We start from the raw sequence: 13,361 nt of genomic DNA, 5'->3' as shown, positions 1-13,361 counted from the left end.
AGATAATAAATTAATAATTAATAATTATTCAATAGATATAGGTAAATGAAATTTATAACTTAAAACAAGTTTTTGCATTTTTATATCCTGCATTAATGATTTGTCAATATAATCAATAAAATCTTTCATCTTCGTACACATTTTTCTGCTTCTATATTAATTATTTAATTAATGACATGATAAAGCAATAAGACAGTTCAAGTCATGCACACTTGGTTATGGAAACAATCAAACAAATCAGTATTGAACTGTATTCCTTTTTCTTTTTTTTTTTTTAGTGGATAGCCTCATTACACTCAGATTGAGGCACAAATCTTACCACAGATGAGCAAAGAGACTGTCTGTCTTTATGTTTGGTGCTAATGCCTGTGTTTGGACCTAAACATGGCCAGATTCAGAAATTTCCTCAACCTCCTCGAGTGTAAATGTCTGTGTCCATGATGGTGGCTCTTCGCTGTACTTTCTTTAGTCATCAATTTCTCCACTGCAACAATGGAAACCAAACCCTAACATGAACATCACACGCCTACATGCGTACAAAGAACATGTATATGTATAAAGTTTTCATGAACTCCTCCAACCCTATTTATAAAGACACTTTCAGCATTTTTTGAACGAAACAAAAAAAATATTAAAATTTATTAACTTTATCTAAAAGTTAGGTAAGTTTTATATTTTAACAATGTTAAATACACATTTAAAAAAAATCTATTTTCTTCCCTCAAATAAGGATGAAATAAAAAATTGTAATAAATAGGGAAAATTACACCTAGGCCTTATAGAAGAAAATTTATTATCAAGAGATCCTGTAAAATTCACAAAATGTTTTAAATTTTAAATCTTGTACATTTATAACCTGACAAAGGATATTAACAATTGAGCAACGGACAATTACATCTTGCTATATTACAAGCTATCATTATATTACATGCTATCATTTTTTCTAAGTTGTAAATACATATTGCTTAATTGTGAATACCATTTATTAAGTTTTAAGTGCGCAGAATTTGAGACTTGAAAATATTTTATAAATTTTATAAAATTTCTTAGTAATAAATTTTCTTTTGTGAAACCTAGGTGTAATTTTTCCTGATAAATATCAATGTGGTACCTTATAAAAAGGGCCACAAAACCTTTTATTCAAGTGCATTATGAATAAAATTGGGTGGAGTAATAATCACGCTTGCAAAGGCATAGAAGTGCTTTTAATTGGGTTGATGATGCTTGAATTTAATTTGATAAAGCAAATGCCAGATAGTTGTATTAAAGAAATAATTTTTCTAGTAGAAAAGTTTGTGGTTAGAGAAATTATCCAAAATATTCCATTTAGTCCGAGATATATAATGAGTTCGTTTCGATTCCAAATGTCAGAGCTAATCTCCTTTGTCTCCTATATTATTATTTTTTCCCCCAAACTATCTCATTGATTACCCACATAATATATGCAATCAATAGAGGTAGCTTCCAATATAGATTATTAAAATGAGATATTTTAGAAAAATCAATACATATTCATTACCAATAACAAACTTAACTTCTTCTTTTTTTTTTTATCTTGGTAAATTAGTTGCCTAACTCTAAACATTCTAGAACGGAAGAGAATACTGTTTTGTCCTTACCAACAAACCCCTCTTCCATAGTCCTTGTTGTAATGCCCTATGCAAATTTCTCATTTTGATTTTTCTAAATGCCATTTGTTTTAATATTTCTTAACTCACTAAACAACCTCTTAACTATTTCATCATCCTCCATTTAATGAGCATCATTAAGAGTAATTCTACTTTAAAAGCATTAACTAATTTAACTCAACCTTTTAATGTAACAACTTATAACTTAATTTTTAATGTAACAGGGGAGGGAGTAAAAGAATGTAATTGGTTAGCAATGAAGAAATGTGATATTTTACATTCTTTGTAAATTACAGAACATTATCTATTACAGCCATAGAAGAAATCTCTCAAATACACAGATACACCCACACTATTGGAAACGAAATCATATTTCCTTGAAAGCTGAGATGATATTTTTCACTACATGCATGAACACATAAATTTGTACTAAATTTTTTGCAAAAAAATAATGAGAAAAAGATGAAGGTGTCATGCCATATTAATTTTGAAAACAGTAGTCAAGCAATTAAAAAAGAATTCAAGCAAGAGATTAGTATATGTAAAAAATTAATAGTAATAATAAACAGATAACAACGGGTCGTTTTATGTGGAATAGAGTAAAAATTTACACATGGTTGTGGGATAAGATAACTTGAAACTAGGGCATCCAAGAAAAGCTCAAAACATAACATGATACAATACATAAACACTATAAAGCACCCATCAAAAAAATGATTATATACCTATAAGATAAAGTGGCCCCCCTAAAATAAGACAAGGGCTAAGCACCAAGTGGGAGAGAGAGAGAGACACATACACACACAAACACACTATTCTTTTAGAAACAAAAATACAAAAACAAAAATTTAAGGTGATTTGGATTCCAAGCTCATGAAGGCTAGAACATATCTTCAAATTTAAAGAAAATTTATAAAAGTACTTACATATTGCCCATCACTAAAATCTTCATATTGATAATAAAATTTGAACTCACGATGTCATAAGTTATAGGACAAATTTTTACCAACTAGACTGACCTTTGTTGGCAGAAGCATACCACTTTATCCCTTAATAACAAAAGAGGGAGCAAAATTTCCGATTATAAACCTTCACCACAGATCATTAATCTCGTTTTTAACTGTTACTTTTTCAGTCTTCACTACAACAATTTTATTGCAGCATTTCTTTGAATAAAACAAGAAGACAAGCTTTCCCTATATCTCACAGCGATGAGAGGCACAGGATCAATTTAACAATGGGTCGCCACCTATTTTGTTATTGCTTTTAATGCTAAAATCAAACACCTATTTACATCAACAGTATAATCTGTCGTAAACAGGCATACAAATAGTAAAATGTTCACGTGAAATTACTTTTAGAGAGATCACATATGAACATCACAAAATTTTATCTGTTTCTATGAGTAACCATCTATTCACAATGCAGAAATACCCAAAAAAAAAAACCTCAAATCTAATTACATACTGGTATCGTCAATAACGCTTTCAGGAGAAGGACCAACAGAGCCCAAACAAAAGGTTTCCTTGACCAGTATTCCTGAAACCTCTGCGTTGCATACTCCTTGTAGTCAAAGTCGATTTTATTTACATGACCCTGGAGAAGCACAGAGAAATATCACTTCTGAACTCCAGACTCCAATGTATAACAAATTTCTATAAAAAATCCTGTATTGTATCATTGAACGTAAGACTTAAGGGGGCTAGAAAGCTGCAGATTGAAATTTGAAATTTGAAAGCAAATGAAAAGAATAATTTCCTGTCTGATTCTACAAAACAATGTAATCAGGCGCACAATGAAGTCGAATGAGAGTAGAATGCATATAACATTCCAAAATAAGGATGAAAATAGAAGATTTAATGAGGGGTACTTAAAATTGAAAAGTGTCATATATTATATAGATGAAAAATAAAAAAAAAATATATGGATGAATAATAGCTTGATAATTGACGTTAAGTAGACATGATTTTAATGAATAAAAACATAGGATTTATAAGTTTAGTTAAAAAATCTACCAAATCATGTGTTGGTGTGAATACATACACCAGATATACTGACTAACTTCTCCCCATCATCCAAGGACTCAAGCCACATGCATCTAAAGTAATGAGAAGTTTATGCTAGAGACAGAAACAATTCATGCTACAGAGAGAGTGAATATACCGAAATTATTCCCCAAATGCCCCAAAACAGATGATTTGGGAGCGTATACTTCTCAACTTCATGCACTAGGTGCGCCACTTCACTTTCACTAGGTTCTTCACTATATTAATGTCCAATAATTTTAGTATGAGTGGGGGAAATTAAGTGTGAAACATGTTTTATATAGATGACGAAATACAAGCAAATCTTAATGAGCATTTTGTATAATGAAACAAAAATTCAATGAACATTTAATAACAATCCTTAAAATTAAAAGAAATGTGAGAATTCAATACCTGAAGAACGCAGATATTCATAAACAAAATATTGCCGCCTTTCCAGATCTGCTGAGAAATAGCCAGATAAAGGTCATTTTTCGCGCAGGACATATAGTACAATATGACCATTAAAAATATAAAGGACACATACCAGGATATTTACTAAAGTCTAGAATATGAGGTGTTTCTGTATGATAGTTGGCAGCCATCTCGCAGAAGTGGTTTGCTATGTCATACGAACAGGATTATAACTTGCATATTCATAATCCTTTACAAGAGGACTGGCATTAAAATTACAAATGATTTCTATGACCTATCAATCTCTCACAACAAGAATGTTTACAAATGAGAAAATCAGTAAAGATTGATGAACCACACAGGTGAGTATGAAAGCTCACGACAAACACATATTTTTCTCCTACAATATTAAAAACATGTATATATACATGTATAAAAAAGAATGTATTTTACTTCAAGTCCTAATCGATGTATAAATTGACATTGCATGCTCATATCAAAATTATATCAATAGTCAGTCACCAAGAAAAAAATTTCTCATGTCCCATGTTCCTTTATTTAAAATTTTAATTTGACCCTGAAATGTAGGATCAAATCTCAACAAGAAACAACAAAGTTTATCAAAGTTATAATTATGACAACCAATAGTCTTACTCCCACATCTACCATATTGGTTTGCCAGGATGATGATTAGGTTTCTTCTCTTACCTCTTCCATCTTTCTTTTATCAATTTTTCTATTTTGTTGAGGGAAGACGGGTCTGGGTTTTAAAATATGCAAAGTAGATTTCAAACAGCGCCTCTTACACATTGTCCAAATCCTTCTTTAATTGGTTTTGCAAGAGGGTAATCTTCCATGTATTTTGAAAAAAGTTCAGTTAACTGGAAAACAGATCAGTGCAATACCAGGCACGAGGGGCAGAATCCATGTATAAGAAACAATACTTCTTTCTACAAGTATTACTTGACAAGCCTGGATAGAAGTAGAACTTATTATTTCTAAATATAAAAAAAATTATTATTTCTTCACAGCAGGTCCAGCAAGAAAAATTAGAGTAGTTTATTTCTCCCCCATTGGCGATAGCAACCATAAATTCACTGATTAGTAAAAAGAAAAACTCACAATGATTGTCAAAGAATTGGTCTCTTCATCAATCATTATGTTACCATATGTATAAATCATTGTGGCAAAAACCCTATCCGTTGGTGAGCACTTGAAAGCTCCTTTTCCAACATAGAGATTTCCTTTTCAATTGTATCCAAAAAAAGGCTTCAACCTCTTTAGGGCAACACAGACTCTTGGCCACACCAAGCCAGTTCTGAAGCATTAAGATTTTGAGAAACTGTAATTGAAAAATGGAAGCAGAACATGCCTATTTAAAGACATACACATGCAACTAATTCTTAAAATGAATTTTATTCAAAGCACATACCGTAATCTGTCCCAAGGTGGGCTTTTTTGGACCAGGCATGTCAAGATCATGGAACTCCTTCATTTTGGCCCGCTATAAGAGAAGAGATATTGGAATCATGCAGATCAGATGCCGATAATGTCTGAGGAATTCACATAGGAGTAAAACAGATTATTCTCATTTGAGAAAGATCAAAAGCATAAGAAGTTCAGAATTGTGGTAATGCTAGTAAGGTAAGCCAGAGCCTAAATTTTTACTGTGATACATGATGCAGGAGACCTGCCTTTGATCCTCTCACTAATTATGTCAATTTTATGCTGCATTCATTCTATCGTTGTCATTCTCGAACCCTCAAATACCAATTGCTCAAGTGTCAAAGGATGTATAAGCAAATGAGCATGAAGATAATAATGAAAGCAAATTACAGTACCCGTGCTGGATAATTCTTTCAACACGACCATTAGCAAACCGTCCTAGCAGACAAGGCCCCTGCCCATGCTTAGACATACATTCAAATGTCCGGATCTCATCGTTCCTGTCAAAGAAAATGTCTACACCCTCCCCCATTAATTCTTACTAGGACTTTTCGTGAGGCTTCCTCTGTCTTTGTTGGCCATTTTATCTGGAATACCTCATTTGTCAAGGCCCCTTTAAGAGGAATCACCTGCAACGCATTGACATCAAGAACATCATCCCATTCACTGGCCAACGACTTCAAAATATCCTTTGCTTCGCCTGGAAGATAATCTGCTTTGTCATGTACAGGACTTTCTATAGCACCCATCACGAAGACTTCACAACTTCAAGTAGTAGAGCGAGGCAAGGGTTTACTGAATCTATCGAGATCCCTTCACATAAGATTGCCTGGCCAGGAAAAGAAGGGATTACCCCCCCCCCCCCCCCCAAAAAAAAAAAAGGAATGATATTAGTCATATTACTACAACCCATCACCCCATCAATATACATCCAAGGTCACAATCACAAACTTATGGAGCAGGGCAACAGTCCTCTCCCCTTCTACCCCATTATTGTCCCTAAAAATACCCTCCCTGCCCAGGAAAAATCAAAAGAACAAGATGGAAAATAAATAATAAAAGATAAGCAGTTAACTTGAATTTACTGGAATTTTAAAATTGCTAACATACAACGTATATAAAGTTGAGGGATGTGATGCATGAAAAAAGATGTGAGAGAAGGGGATCCGGAGGGGGCAGGAGAAACCAGAACGTTAGGTAAGTATTTGATGTTTCTTTCAAAAGCAGCAGCAAGATTAAAAATCAACTACAAAGATGTAAAACAGAAAATCTTGAAATTAGTTCAGCAATAAAAATGATAAGAAACTCAGTTTGATATCTTTTATTTCCTTTAGCTTCACATGTTTGTATAAGCCAAAAGATATGGAAAAGATTAAATTGATTCTTGACGCACATCCAGCTTTTCAACTGAATCAAAATGAAATCAGTACTGTCTTACTTAAAGAGTTTGCCTTCGAGTTAATCCATGAGTTACCTCCTTTAGGTATGCACGGATTCTTATGTACCTAAGCACTGATAATTGGAAATAGCCCCTTTCCTCTTTTGGCTGGTCTGGTTTTTATACCCTCATTCAAGACTTTAATCTAACGCTCATCTCATATTCCTATAATAAAAGTTTCTGAAAATTTGAAGTGGGAGAATCGGAAGCGACCATCTCGTTATTCAGGAGATCAAGTGAATTGAAAATCAAAAGAGGGATTGGGCCTTGGTAATTTGGCGTCCGAAAGATTGTTTTCAAAAGCATACGTTTTATGATTTTTTTTTTTCCATAATCAACTTCCTCATGGCAGCTGGTTAATTTGAAGCAACGGTGGTCTGAATCAAAATTAGTGGCATCCTCGTGGCATCCCAACCCAATGATTACTGCTACTCTCATTATTCCTTGGAAGTTTATTTCTCAGGGATATAGCTCTATCAGTTATCTCTTTCTCTCTGAAGATTGGTGATGGTTGCAATATCAGGTTTTAGGAGGATATGTGGATACCCTGTGCAGATCAGCCCAGTTCAAAACTTTAGTTCAGTTCAGGGGAAAGTGGCATTCTTACCAGCTGACTCCAGCCTTGGTGGTTCATTGCTTGATGGTAAACTGCACAGGCATGGAATCAAATTTGTGTCCCGGGGGGGGGGGGGGGGGGGGGGGGGAATGCATTCTTGTAATTTTATTATTTATGCATCTAACTGATAGAGACGTCAATGAACTAGAAACTCTTCTTCCGGCCTCTCCTTGACACAACTAAGTATATAGGATAGTTTGGAATCTACATGCTTAGTTGTACATACTTGCAAATATAATCCCATTTTCATTCTCATATTCTCTTCAACGCAAGAAATTTCCCCCTTGAAAACCTTTTGGAATTTTAAGACTACTTCAGAAAAGTCAATCTTTAATTTGGACAGCAATACTTAATAGAACTAATCCAAACAACATGTTGAAGATTCATAGACCACGCACAAATAATTCCCACTGGAGGAAAACTTGGTTTAATTTACATTTTTGCTATTAAGTTCCTCAATAAAAGCATAACTGGTAGATTTCTTCATAACCCAGCATCACATGATTAGATTTCCAAATTCTTTTTTCATATAGTTTGTATTGGAGAACTCAATAGTAAAGATTTAAAGACATGTACTTAAATATAATCCATATTTGTACTGCAGGCATGAGAGTAGTGCAGAAACTGGATAGCATTCTGTAGAAAGACTGCATGTTTCATTCCCCTTTGTTTTCTTGTATCAGTTTTGGTCTTTTACGAAGGAGGATTCCTTATCCTTTCATTTGCAACTTGCTTCTTGATATAATTTCTTCTTAATCAAATTAAAAATGAGATGAGATGACAACAAATGTCTTGAAAACCACTACCGGGAAGCTGGCAAAACATGTCAATTGTCCAAATATGAGCTTTTGATCAAGATACGACAATACAAGAAGAACGCGATTAACAACGATGACATCTCGCAATGCATCCAACTCATCCTCCAACCAGAACTCAACACATTACTTCAGAACCGAACGGGCCGCCTTCGCAGGCGGCATGCCCGTAAATCCATAAACATTAAGAATTCTGGCAATACAAGAATGAACGAATACCAACCTGAAAAGAACTGCAAGGCAACCGGAGACAGATCACGGCGACGTGGGTCTACGATGGCCACATACGGGAGGACCTCGCCGCCGGAGAGTAGCCGTGAAATTTGCTACTGTTGGAGGAGGAAAAGCGGGGAGGTGGGATTTAAGAGAGAGAAAGAAAGATGGAGAAGAATTCTGGGGCGGGGCGTGCGTGAGATTTGCAAGCCAAATGTGGAAGATAGAGAAAGAGCGCATCAGGGAAAGCGAAGAATCTGTTAATCCAGTGAGCGTATTTTATTTTGGTGTCAGGGGATGTTATTGCTCCGGATCATACCATGAATGAGAGAGAGAGAAGCACCATGCGTGATGAGAATTTGAACTCGGGAGGAGAGCACCGCGAAGTTCGTCAAATAGTATGGCGCCACAAGAGGCTTACTTTTTGGGACAAAATACATTCAGCCCAAATAAGGAAGTTTTATTTTGGAGAGTGCTATAAATTAATGTTTTTAAAAATCAAATTAATATCAAATTAAAAAGTTAGCATTCACCCTTTAATGGTTCAATGAATTGAATTAATAATCAAATCGATAATTATAATAATTAAATTAAAAAAATTATATATATAATAATAATTTAAATATAAGAAATACATATGAAAATTACTATTTAATTTAAAAAATCAAATATTTTAAGTTTTATCATGACTTAACAAGCCACATGATACAATATAATATCAAATGATTGAAAAAATTAGTTATTTTTTAAAAAATTTGATATAAAAAATAAAAAAAATTTTTTAATAGTCTAATTTTTGAAAATCGAATTCAGTTTCCCGGCTTGATTTTGATTTCCGGTCCGACCATCGATTCGAAACGGCTCAACCCCCTAAAATAGTTTTTCTCATATGAATCAGACTGAAAACTAGACCGGTCGATGGTCAGACCGATCCGACCATCTAGTTTGGTCCGGCTTTAAAAACACTGCTATAAATTTTTTAAAAAGTCTTAAATTTTGATCATTCACAATTTAATTAAAGATATTGACAATTATAAAACGATCATTTATAACTTCTAAAAATAATAATAACTTATAATAACAAGATATAAATACCCATTTTTTCATTTTTAATATCTTAGTCGAATTGTCAATAAGCAAAATTTAAAATTGAGAATATTTATAAAATTTATGGGACCTCTAGATAATAAACTTCTTTCTATGAGACCTGAATATAAGTTTTTCTAGTTTTTTAAAAAAACATTAAAAAAGGAAAAATTTTCCATATTAAAAAAAATAATAAAAAAGAGAACAACTTTGAAAAATTATTAAACTAAAGCTGGGATAATACAGGCGAGCCTGGCCTTTAAGGACCTGAGTCCTAAAGCTCAATTTTATTTTGAGTCTCATTTCTCAAATTCGGCCCTTATATGAAGAGGCTTAGGTTGGCCTGCAAGCCCTTTTTTAAAAAAATAAAAAAATTTAAATAAAATGAAACATTATAAATTAATTAAAATATTTTGAATTAAAAAAAATTAAATCTTCATAATTTTTTAAAAATTAAACAACATACATTTAGAAGTCTAGTAATAAAATTTAAATCTTGGTTAAAAAAAATATTTATTTTTTATAATACACAAATATAATAATTATAAAAAAAATAAAAAATATCATAAATTTTATACTATATACTGATATTTTATTAAATTAATTAAATTAATTTAAAATAAATTAAAATTATAATAATATAATGCATATAGGATCGGGTAAGCAGGTCATTAGTTTCAAAACATATATTTCACTAAAAAAATAATAATAATAATAATATAACAGGGCTTAAAAGGTAGGTAGCTTGGGCTCGAGCCCTTTTTACAGGGCTTATCAGGGCTAAACCCTCAAACCTGATTACTTTAAAAAATTTTATTTTTAAAGCCCAAACTCTTATTTAAAAACAGGACTTCCAAATCCGACTTTTCAGGCTCGGCCCTTATTTCCGGCTTACATTAAACCACTACACAAGAGAATTAATATCGCTACAAAATTTATTATCAATCGATTTAAGAAAAATAATAATACAGTTATTAATAGATTTTATAGTAATTCACTTTTTTTATAAGACTTCAATTAATCTTCCTAATATCTTTTGAAACATATTTCCGTATTAGTTTTGAAATAAAGTAAAATATATGTAGGTATTTGACAAAAGAAAGTTTGTGACTTATAATGAAATAAAATTATGAATTCCAGAAGTGACAAAGAATAGCTCCTGAATTGAGAGAATGAGAACTTTATAATTGATAATGGAAAATAACAAGTAGGAACTTATAAAAAAATAATATGAAATTAAAATTTTAGTATTAAAACATAAAAGAATGAGTACTGAATTGAGATGTTTAGTGTTAAAAAAAATTTTAATTTGACATTAATGTTTATATGAGAGGTCCTCTTACTTATCCTTCTCCCATTGATAATTCCGAAGTTAGCTTAACTTAGAGGTTTAAGATTAACAAGATATGAATTTGGCATAGAGATAAATTAATTTTGGAATTTTGCAGCACTTCCACGAGAAATGACGATCGGTCTTAGTTTCGAAATAAAAGGAGTTTTAGTTCAGGAACAGGACCAATTCATCTCTTAAAACCTTCAACCATTGAAAACATAATTTAGTTTCAGAATTACAAATTTTAGTTCAGGATTGAGAGGAATCTGGAGTAAGGCTCAGTTAATTCAGGAATTCAGTTCAGATAAAAACTTGTATAAGAAATGAGATAGTTTCAAAAGTAACAACTTTTAGTTCAGGAATTAGCTTTGAAGAGAAGATAGCTTTATGAAGAACAAGAGCCCAAATTCTGACAATAATATGAATAATATTTCGGTAGGTGTAATGGAGATGGGAAGAATGAAAAAACAAAGTGCAGCACTCAATTTCAGTATGAATAAAGAAATAATTTAAGTACTGTAACCTGGAAAACATGAAAAAACACAAAAAGGGAGAATTGCTGAAAAGCCTCAAAATTAATCAATCAATTCAATTTAAGTTCAAGCACTTAAATTCTAGGAATTGCAAATCATTATCACTTTCTAATTTTGTTATGATAAATGGTAACTTATATTTAAATTTTAATAGGGAAAATAAATTTATTTTATTCTTTAACTATATTAAAATTTAAACAAACAATTTACAAATTCATTATAACAAGTTACAAAATAAGAGTTGAATTTGTTAAATTTTTAAAATTTAACACTTGGAAACTATGTTGAATTAATTTATCCTTTTGAAATCTCTCTGTCATTCTCTCGAAGTTCAAACCAATATTGTGTACTCAATGAAAAATCTTTAACATGTGAAGATAGTTAAGAGATATGCTTATAGCAGTTATACCTTTCATTTTTTGATTAATTAAATTATGTTCAATATAAAATGTTCTCTAATTTGTTATTATCAAAATTAAACTAAGGTACAATATTTGTTCAACCAGTATCAGGTATGGACATACTATTCTTTATCATCATTTACAAGTTGCAAGTTTGTTTGTGGCTTACTTTTCATCATATGCAGCTTGAGTTAGAGTTATTATGCGGTAGTCGTAAGCATTCTAATTGGATATCCACATTAAGTTTATAGTTTGTTACTCCTGTCTCTTTGCATGGGTGGAACCGAAATTCTTTGAGTTCTTGGATTGCTTTTTTAATGCACTTGTTACTGTAGTTATACGTTTAGTTTTGTTTTCAAGATGTTTAATTTCCAATAAGATTGAAATTAATGTATCAAATTTGCTAGTATTCTAATAATGTTCTATTGGCTATTTTCCTTTTCATTCCATAATTCTTTGGTGAAATACAGCTATTGCAGGTAATTGAATTCCAGCAAAGGAATTTAAACTTGAGCGCTGAAAGACAAAAATATGCTGCTTGAGTTGCAAGTGTTGTCTGTGCTGAATCTCCCCAAACCATAGTAGCAAATTAGGACTCTGAACATCTCAAAGCTTGCACTGAATGCCATTAAAAAAAAAGGGAAGGGTTTTTTAAAGGGTAAAAATATTCAATAACTTTTTTCTAACAGCACTCAATATCTTTAAGTAATAAAGATACAAAAATACCCAGAAACTATTACAACAACTCTTCATTCCATTAAATTAACTAAAATCCATTTAACGTTGACAATTGAAAAGGAACCCAATTCATGTGTAACAATAACTCAAATATTTTTTTTAAAAAGCTTTGATATCCTTAAGTAACAATAATGTTTTAAGTATCCATTAATTTATTAAAAGAAGCCATATACCCAAACTTATTCAAGCTAAACTCATTCAAGTTTTGGATTGATTCAAATTTCTTTGAGCTTATTCAGGAAACCTGAATGAGCTTGAAGTAAATGAAACTTTCTAATGTGCAATTACACATGAAGTTCTTTAATTGTTTTCTGGCAATGGGTTCAACTGTAGTGCACCTTCTTAGTTGGACGCAAGAATATACCTCTATCACCCTTCCATGCACACTATCAATGAAAAACTAAAATATCTCTACAAGCCTAAAGGGTAATCCCTAGCCATTTTATTGCAACCACTTGCCCAAGTAGCCTTCCAATTATGACTCATGAGTTTGCTCTTTGTCATATCTCTTCACCACTTGTTCTTCGTAATCTGCAACGTATATACATCATGTTATTTCCAAAAGCCACTAAAGGAGGTGCTATAGTAGCATAGGATGTTCCATCCACAAAATCATTAATTCATCTAAGGGAACGTTTGGGTATCACTCGCCATGTTTCAGGTTGAACCCATTCTA

General features: G+C 32.1%; 1 pseudogene; it reads right to left on the bottom strand.

Annotated features, from left to right (window-relative positions):
• Positions 1–216: 216 nt before the first annotated feature.
• On the bottom strand, positions 217–8,752 carry LOC129299154 (probable choline kinase 2; annotated as a pseudogene).
• Positions 8,753–13,361: the final 4,609 nt, after the last annotated feature.

This window comes from Prosopis cineraria, unplaced genomic scaffold (genome assembly GCF_029017545.1).
Source record: "Prosopis cineraria cultivar Desert tree isolate PC_DT_omini unplaced genomic scaffold, ASM2901754v1 PC1057, whole genome shotgun sequence".
In the NCBI taxonomy this organism is placed as follows: Eukaryota; Viridiplantae; Streptophyta; class Magnoliopsida; order Fabales; family Fabaceae; genus Prosopis; species Prosopis cineraria.
Note: the sequence above shows the minus strand (reverse complement) of the source record. Positions and strands in the feature narration are given on the sequence as shown.